Raw genomic sequence first — 9,539 nt, 5'->3', positions numbered from 1 at the left:
ATACCTATTTTGCAGTAAGATATGCTGCTGGAGGGGATGATTTACTGTTTCTGTCAAAAGGAGCTGCAGTTCCTGTTGCAAAATTGTTAGAGGCTGAGTCTAAGGGGATTAGTACATTTTAAATTTAAGCTTTTTACTGTGTCATTTAGTTAATTTATGGTACCTTTCTAGTGGCTGTGGAAATGGTCTGCTTTCTAATATGGTGCCATGGATAGTTTTATAGAGAATTTTAACTGCCTTACAGTTAGCATTTTTAACTCTCTTCTTTGCTCATTCCTTTCCAGAAGTGAGGATTCCTGCTGTTTGACTCCAATTTATCTGCTTTATCCTTACAGCTCCTGCCTTGTAACACACCCCTGGTTTAGATGTGGGGATGGGAATAAGCAGGTTTGTCAGAGTGGTAGCAAATGTCTTCCTTAAACATTTCCAGTTCCAAAAGGATAAGGAGGCCATAGAGGACTTGCCAAAATGTGGCAGCATCAAAGCAGTCACGTTTTATGCCATTTTAATTCACATTAAACAGGAAAGAAACAAGTTTGTCATCATTTATTGCCACAACTCTTCAGTCAGATTTGTTCTGCTGTAATGATTGTTTAATCTAAGATGTGATTGAAGTGTTTTTTCAGCTCTTTTGAGTTAGTTATTTCATAGCCTGGCATGAGACCCTTGGGGGATATCAGAATCCTGACCTGCCTTCCTTTCCCTGTAGTTTCTCAGCACTTCCCATGGGGGATTCTGGGTTTTTTCAGATACTTTTTTGATGGTGTCTGTTCTGTTGTCAGCTCTGTATTGGTCACTGTAAAGAAAATTGAGCCCTTCTGGGCAGGGCTGTTGTCTTTTACCACCTTCTTGTCCCTCCCAGCCCTCTGGGTTATTGTTCATTTCTGGAGAAGTGGTTCTGAGGCATTAATTAATATTTTACATGCTTGTCCTAGGTTTCTCAAGCCCACCCTACCTAGTCCCTTTCTGGGATTATAAATGATGGTGTTTTGAATCCCAGTTTTCCTTGGGAAGTTCGACTTACAAGACCAAGCTGGCATCAAATTACCCGTGTGTCTCCTTATCACAGAAGGTTGTTGGTGAAATTAATTTCCTTCTCATAGTCTCCAATTAAAATACAGTTTATCATGATGTACTTTATTGTGACTCACATGAAAAGACTTTAATGGATTATTTTTCAGCAGGTGGAAATGCTATTTGCAAGGCTTTTGGTGATTTCATGTGGCACTGCTTATACATATGGGAGGAGAAAGGAAATTCTTGATCAGTTGATGGATTATTTCTAAATTGCTTTGTCCTTAATGTTACAGTTGCTAATAATGATTTATAATGCTTGACCATTTTCCCCTCCTTTAGGAACAGATTTTTAAAATTGCTGTGTTTGAATGTTCTGTTCCAAAAAAATATTGGGTTTGGGATTTTTTTCAGCACTTTTATTGTCTCATTCTGTTCCACACATAGACACAATGTCCTGCTATGAAGGATAACCTTGAGAGCTGCAGTGTCACTGGTGGCCATGAATGTATTTGTGCAACCTGAGGAAACTCTGTGTAATTATTAGCTATCAGGGAATATGACTCTGATACTAATAACTATTTCAGAAGTAATAAAGTTTCAAAGGATAATAGAGGCTGTTTGCTACTGGGGCTTTTTATCTGCTAAAGGAACTATCAAGTGTGCCCTTCATAAGCACCTGAATGCATGTTTGAATCCATCCTTTCAAGAAACATAGCTAAATAACTCCTTATTTTTGAGGATATTCTCAAGTGTTACAGGTGTCAAATGCTTAAATTTTGAATATTTTAATGTTAGTTTGACAGATGTGCTTGATAATCCCAAATCAATTTTGGTCAGATCACAATAATTTGACAGGTTTAGCTGTTGATGGCGGGGGTGGGACCATTTTGCTTCAGTTGTTCTGCCCAGCTATTCTAATTAGTCTCCACTTAATTTAAAGAAATTACTTACTGTATCCGATAATGAGTTAATTTGTAATTCAATTAGCAGCGCCATTTGCGAGCCTTTAACGTGAGCAAAAACACCTGCTGGACTGCTCAGCCTGGGTGACACCTGGGAGGGGTGAGAAGGATCTCCTGCCCTGGCATGCCAGGCAGGGCAAGGCCAGGTCACACCACTGCCAGCACACAACTGCTGTGGACATTTCTGGTGGCCATTTAGCAAAGACAATCAGTCAATGTTTCTTTTTTTTTTTTTTTTTTTTTTTTTTTTTTTTTTTTTTTTTTCCTCAAGTGCCACTGAAAATGGAAGGATGCACCACAAAGTCTGCATTTTTAACAAAGGTTTGAAGAGTCTGGGGAAAAATTAAATAGGTGGATTTATTGGCTGAATAGATATTCTGAGCTGTAATCTTGGCTAGACTGCATTGCTAATGTTTTTTTATCTTAAACAGAAAGGAGAGGTTTGGGTTTGAGATGTTTACAATGAAAATACTGACAAACAGCTCCATTTTAAAACAACAAAACCCTCCAAAAAACAACCCAATCCCAAACAATCCAACCAAAAAACCCACTAAACAGCCTGCAGATCAGTCACTTTCTGAAACTTTTATATCTGATTGCTCTAATTGATTAAAAAATGGGAACTTGTTACTTAGTTTTGTGAAGCTGTTATGCAGCAAAGAAGGTGGCTATAAAGTCATCTGCTCAAAATGCTTGCACAAATACCCAGCCCTTGTTAAATAGAAATTTTTGGGGTGGTTATTGATAATGTGATCCAAAATGCAGGTAATGTCACAAGCAGAGCAGAAAAAGCAGGTCTGCAGAAAAGTGGCACAACAGGAAGGGTGACAGAGGGTGGCATAGCACTTAGTTCACTGGGAAAGGAAAGGACAGAGGAGGAAAAAGAGATCAAGTGTCTGTATTCCCTACTAGACTGTGATTCAGGGTGGGATTTAAGCCAAATGACCAGATTTAACGCTTCTAATCACTTTTTTATTCAGCGGTTCTTTTTTTCCTCTCCATGACTAGCACCATTTAAGCACAGACTTAACAGGCCAATGTTCATCTTAATTATGCTCTTTCAGGTTTGTGCACACTCACAATGCCAAGCATTCAAGGCAATCCAAGCTTTTCCTGCCTTTGGCAGAAGGAAATAGATGCCTGCTCCTAACACTTATATCCTATGTGCTGTATGTCACAGCCCCATTGAGGTAAGAGTGGAAATGTCCAGATGAGGTTATAGCTTCTGAATATTTGAGATGTTTAGAATCACAAATAGAGGAAGGTGACAGCCACTGTTGTATTTGGTTGGTTTTAGAGTGCTCTAGGGGCTTGGAGGTTTTTGTTGTTATGTGGTTCCCAGGAACTGAAGCTGCTGTAAGGCCAGTCACTGGCTCCTGCCACCTCTTTGTCTACATGACTGGAAGACCCTTCCTCTGTGGTGTGCTTTGAGAGCTCTTTATTTGTAGCATTTATAAACAGTAAACATGAAAATCCTTAAATTTTACCACAAAAATTTACATGAATTTATGAAATAACTTGGCAATGTAATTAAAATCACACAGCCTTTTTTCTTTCTTTTTTTCTTTTTTTTTTTTTTTTTTTTTTTTTGGTCAATGACTTTTATGACTTACTGTTATTTCCATCTTCCTGAAATATGGGTTCCTAAATTGTAATGCAGTATTTAGAAAGACATTTCCCTTGGTGTGCAACTCAAGACATTAGTCCCACTAATTTAATGTCAGCTAAGAGCTCCTCTTGAACAACTTAACTGTGATCCTTAAACACTCTCTAACTCATTTTATAGTTCCAGACAGGGTTTTTTTTTTCCATATGGTTGTGATACACATATTCTTGGATCATTGCCAGTTTATCAGGTCACTGTACTGTCACCAATTTACCAACTCACTTTTTCATCTCAATGCTGAAATAATCTCTGTGCCCTCAGCACTTTCACAAGTGTTTCCAGCTGTATGTGCCTCGTTACTGAACTGCATCAAACCTGATCCCTTCAGGGCTCCACTCACTCCAGTCTGGTTTGCTGATGTTGCCTGTATCTGTAGAAGCTGTACAACTGTTAAGTCTTTAAATGTAGAAGGGAACTGTGTAGCTCATTAACGTGTCCATTATAAAGATCTTTAATTATGTTGTGAACACCTGAGTCGAGCTAATCCCATGGTGAAAGGCTGGCTTGTATCATTAGTTTTGCCCTTATCGGTCAAGTCTTTGGCCCTCTGTGCTTGAAAAGCAGAGGGAGATTTTTTCCCAACTCCAATGCACTTGTTATCAAACACTTTGATAATCCCATACTAACTTTGAAGTTATTTTGTCTTGGGTTTGTGTGAGACAATTACTTCCACAGGATCGTGGGATAATTCAGGTTCAAAGGAGCCCCTACTCCAACCTCCTGCAAGCAGTGTTAGATGTGAGACAAGGCTGCTCAGGGCATTAACCAGGCAGACCTTGAAAACTTGCAAGTGTGGAATCTGCACAGCCTGGCTGGGTCCCCCTTTCTCTGTCTTCGTGGTGAAAAGATTTCTCTTATCCCTTTCACCCTCACACAGTTTTTATGAATACCTGCAGCATTTGAAGTTAAGAGAATTTTTTCATAGTCTTTATTAAGCTGGCCTAGGTTATTACTTTAAAAATGTTAGTAAGTGATGGAACATATAGCTATTAAATTAATGCAAATCTGAACAGGAAGGGTTTTGTACAACCTTTCTTCTTCGGCACAGAAGAGAGTTTCATTGCAAAAATATTTTCCATTCTAAATGAAAGAACTCTGATTTTTTTTTGACAAAGGAAATGTTTTAATACATTTTTCTGTAAGAAGATAATATTCCATATCTTCAGGACAGAGATGTGAGTGGCTGAAGGGTGCTGCTGCTGATGGCAGTGGGTAGATGCTCCAAGTCTAGTTATCACAGAAAGCACGCTGGCTTAGACAGCATCAGTTTGTGCTTCAGCTGGCAGAAAAGCTGTGCTGTCCCTGGGGAGCCTGATCCAAGGCAGGAGGAAAGCTTTCCCAGAGCTGAGCTCTTTCTGGAGAGGAAATGACACCTGCTTGCATTGTTTTGTACCTGTTGTGAGAGTCTCTGCTGAGCACTCTGCACCGGCAGCCAGCCCAACGCACCTCACAAGCACTGCAATTTCCCTGGAATCCCTCCCATGTGGGTTCAGGCACACTCTGGGTGAATTACTGGGAAGAAGGATGGGAGCTGTGCTGTTCTAGTGGAAGCACTTTAGGAGCAGGTACCTGCACTGCTCGTAACACGGTGTTCTAAAGTGCCGTCCCTTTGTCTCCCAGAGCTGACTTAAGGGAGTGCTTTGGTTTATTAAATGTCATTTATCCCTCAGCTCTTTTAGCTCTTCTCAGTCTCCTCTTCCTTCTAGTGCTGGGGAAAACACAAGTCCACACTGGATAATACTTGGTAGGTCATTTACTCAGTAAAAGTCCAGCAATGTCACTAAGAGACAGGGAGCCTAATTTCAAATAGCAGATAATGATGGACTTCAAACTATTCAAGCTTCAAATTGCAATTACTATTAGCAGCAACTTTAAAATACCATGTCCACATTTAAAACACCAGCCCAGCTGCAGGGCAGATGTCAGGTATTCCAGTGTGGGCTTTTGTTAGAATATATGAAGTTTTAAGGATGAAATGGATCCATAGGTTTGCTAGCCTGAACACTTTAAAAGTCTTAGTGTAAAGCCCAAATTCTTTGTTTTAAAAGTGTGATTCCCAATGCTGTTGCTGCACTAGGTCAGGTGAAATGTCCATCCAACTTGTGTCTTATTTCAAGCTGTGGCTTTCTAGGCTACTTAAGGAAAGAGCATTTAAAAAGGTGTGAAGCAAAGGATGATATTTTTCCTAGTACACCTCCAGTTTAAAGACTCCCTGAGGCAGTGTGCATTAGCAAGTGTTCTGGAAGGTGTCAAGATGGCACACTGATGTGCCTAGGCTCATTTTGATCACTAGTTAGATAAATATGGTGTTAAAATTGAACTAGTGTTTGTCATCTCTTCTACCCTAATAATTTCTTTCAAATTTTATCTGATAAATTGCATTCAGTCTAGGAAATTCAGCCTGATAGCCAAACTGTAAAAATCTCAAGAATGAGAATGTTCAGCTAAGTGGCACACATAACTTAAACCCAGTCCTTTGCCAAGTGCACATTAATTATTATTTAAGTATTTAAATGCGGCCTTAATTTGAATTAAATGCAAAAAACTGCAGCTTGTCTTTGGAAGACTCATCCAGTTGTTCTTTCCTATTGTTTCCATCTCTATAGGGCAGAGTTAAGGCTGTTTGGATGGCCTCAACTGTAATTATGCTATTGCAAGCAATTTATGAAATGTTTACATGCATATAATGCATTGTATATTAACTTCATTAACCCTAATGCACATTGGACCAGGTCCAACATTGATGTGTTGCTGAATTTGTAAAATGCTTTGGGATACTTCAGATAAAAGGCACTGTGATAAAGTGGGAGTTAGTAATTACCATAAGCATGAGGAAGTGGTTATATTTGACTCTAGCCATTGACCCACAACTCTTGGAAAGAAATTGAAATCTAAATGATAGAGACTGCAGAGTAACATCCCACCAGAAAATCTGTGTAATTTCCTAGTGTCTAATCTAACTCCCCAGCTCTGAAGGCAGAGGGTGAGCCATTTTCATCTGGTTGCAGTTAAACAAAGTGCTGCTTCTTTTCCCAAGCTGCTCTTTGTGCTGGGCTGTAGGCTCACCTGCAGCCTCCAAAGCACCATCCTGGCCAGAGGCACTGTTCTAAAGACAGTTCTCTTCTGCAGGGTCTCTGTGATCAGTCACCTTCTGGTGGTCTGGTACTGGCATTTCCCTTCATGAAATTGCTCAGCTGAGTGCTGGCAGGGCTGCAGACTGGCATGGTCAGGTGCCCAGCAGAACAGGAGTCTGCCAGGCTCCACATCTCAGGAAATCTGGGCATCATCCATTTGGCTACCAGCAGTGAAACGTGGCTAGCAAGAGACAGGAGAAACTATCTGAGAATTTGCAGCTCAATGAGTCTCACTGAGGCCAGGCTGGGAGGAATGCAGAGCTCTTGCTGAGGGTATGCTTGTTACAGCTGAGGGGAGACCCCATCCTCACAAGAAAAGGCACTGAGCTCTTCTCTGTGGTGGCCAGTGGCATTTGAACAAAATCCTTGGGCCAGTGGTGGATTTTTGGAGCTGGGCTTTGATCCTAGTTGTGTCCCAACCCAGGATATTCTGTGATGTCAGTGTAAGAAGGGTAAGCACAGTCCTGAGATAAGGAAGGAAGAGAAAACTTGCCTGTCTAGTTTGTACAGTCAACAACTGCTAAGCACATCTTGTCCTTTTCTTGGGATTTATGGTTGGGGGTTTAAGTTACCTTTTCTTCATTTTTGAACAGAAGATTGTTCAACTCCTGCATGTGTATGTGGAAAATTCTACTGGAGGTGATCCCAATCACTGAATGTCATGGTAGCATAGCCAAGAGCTCTTGGACAGTAGGAGAAACATGGAAACACTTACAGAGACTTACATGAAATAGATAAATAACTTTAAAATAATCATTGACTCTGCTAATGACAATGGATAATGGTGAAAGGAACTTGGGGAAGAGGATATGACCTCCAAAGGCTTGAAGGGGCTGGTGCAATTTCAAGTGTAAAGTGGAACATGCCACTGAAATCAATCTATCTCTGCAAATTCTGAAAATAAGGTCCTGGAGAGAGGTTTGGTTTCCATCCCTCTTGAAGGAATCATGCTGTCTGTGTCTCAGGAACATGAATTCATCAGCAGTGTGTTATCTGTGTCTCCTGCTGGGGGGTGCCCCTCTTCTGCCAAGTGGTGGTGGGGTATCCTGTGGATTGTGGTTCAGCTGTAGGCACCACAGACAAAAGGGCTGAACCTCCTCTCCATTTCCTGGTATTTAATGATTTTCCTGTTGTATGAGAAACATTATTTATTGTATTTCCTATATTGCATGGTAAATATTTGTCATGGTGAGTAATCTGAGTGTATGTGGTAGAAAAGGTCACAGCAAATGTGTGATCTGACAACAGAGTTATGAACCATCTCTTTCTTCTGGTGCCAGTTTTTGTGTACAGAAACTGCTCCTCACTGCTGCAGAGAGCACAGTGGAAGCCCCAGAAATGCAAATATCCTTAGTTAGAAGATGGATGTCAGAACCATCCCCATCATTTACAGGGCAGAGTCGTTTCTAGACAGAAAATGTCCTTGATGTATTTAAAAACAAAATAAAAAACTCCTAGCAGCAAACCCTCCTCTCCCAATGAGAAAGAAGTTAACTGTGCTGTGTGGCACTGGATATAATCTGCTTACAAAGAGGGCATATTTTTTGGCAGTAAAGCAATTTATTTAGAAGAACAGACATATCAATCTAAGGTAATTACAAATTGCAACAGGAAAAATTAAAGTAAGTACCTCAGAGGCACTTGTTGTGGAAGGAATTTTCAAATAGAAACATACTGGGTAGAAAAATACAATATGTATTGTTTCTGTCCACAGTGTAGATTAGTTGCTGCATTAATATGCAGTAATGTACATTTATGCACTCCTGCTAATCATATCCAGAGCACTTCTGAAGTAAATAGACTCACTGTGTTCCAGCTAGTCCTGTTGTACAAAGCACAGCACTAATCAAGCAAGTTATCTGTGCAATTAGGGAATAGAAATCACTGGGGACATCATGTATTATGATCTGTCTGCTCTATTTATAAGATCCTGAAATGCAAACAGATAATAAATTGTGTTAGTGGTAAATTTTTATTATTCTATCTTTAAATTAGTGTTAGACAGGCACCCAAATGGCACATATTGTCAGGAATTGCTGCCTGCTTTCCTCCCTTCCCCCTCCCACTCCCCATGCACGATGTGTTGTTGAAGCACCTAACTCTCCTTCCTTGCCAGAAAGGCAAGAATGGGGCTACTGTCAGGGCCTGAGCTGTCCTAGAGGCAGATGCTTTTCTGTGCCTTGCAGCACAGGGAAGGGAGAAGTCAGAGGGAGCCAGGGAAGCAATCTGTGCAGAGCACTCTGCAATGCCCCTTCTGACAGAGAGCATCTCTGAGTCTGGGGGAGGGAGGTGGCCCTGGGCTGGCCATCAGGAGCCAAGAACTCCCTCTTTTTGTTTGAATGATCACCATCAGGAGGTCTCTGGCAGCCTGAGTCTTGTCATTCCTTCAGCAGCTCCAAAACTGGTGTAGAATAAAGATTGTGAGAGTGGAGGCCACCAGTGCAAACCAAGCACACCTTGGCTGGGCTGGGCCAGGAGAGTGACAGTGGCCAAGCCAGCAGATTTTTAATAACTAGGAGTTGTCTTTGCACGTGGGGAACAATCATCTCTTTCACAAGTTTGCCTGAACCATTCGTGTTTTGGCTAGAGTTATAGGCTTGAATGCCCAAAATTATTTATGGTGGCTTCTTCTGTGCTGTCATTTATAGCCTGAGAAAACTGTTATTACAGAACCACACCTAAAGTACGTCATTTGGGAGGATGCAGCACCACAGTGGTTCTGGAAATCAGTAACCAAATGTGATCCATGCATGTAGGAAC

This window comes from Oenanthe melanoleuca, chromosome 7, assembly GCF_029582105.1.
Source record: "Oenanthe melanoleuca isolate GR-GAL-2019-014 chromosome 7, OMel1.0, whole genome shotgun sequence".
Taxonomy (NCBI): domain Eukaryota; kingdom Metazoa; phylum Chordata; class Aves; order Passeriformes; family Muscicapidae; genus Oenanthe; species Oenanthe melanoleuca.
The sequence above is the reverse complement of the archived record's forward strand: the minus strand, read 5'-3'. Positions refer to the sequence as shown.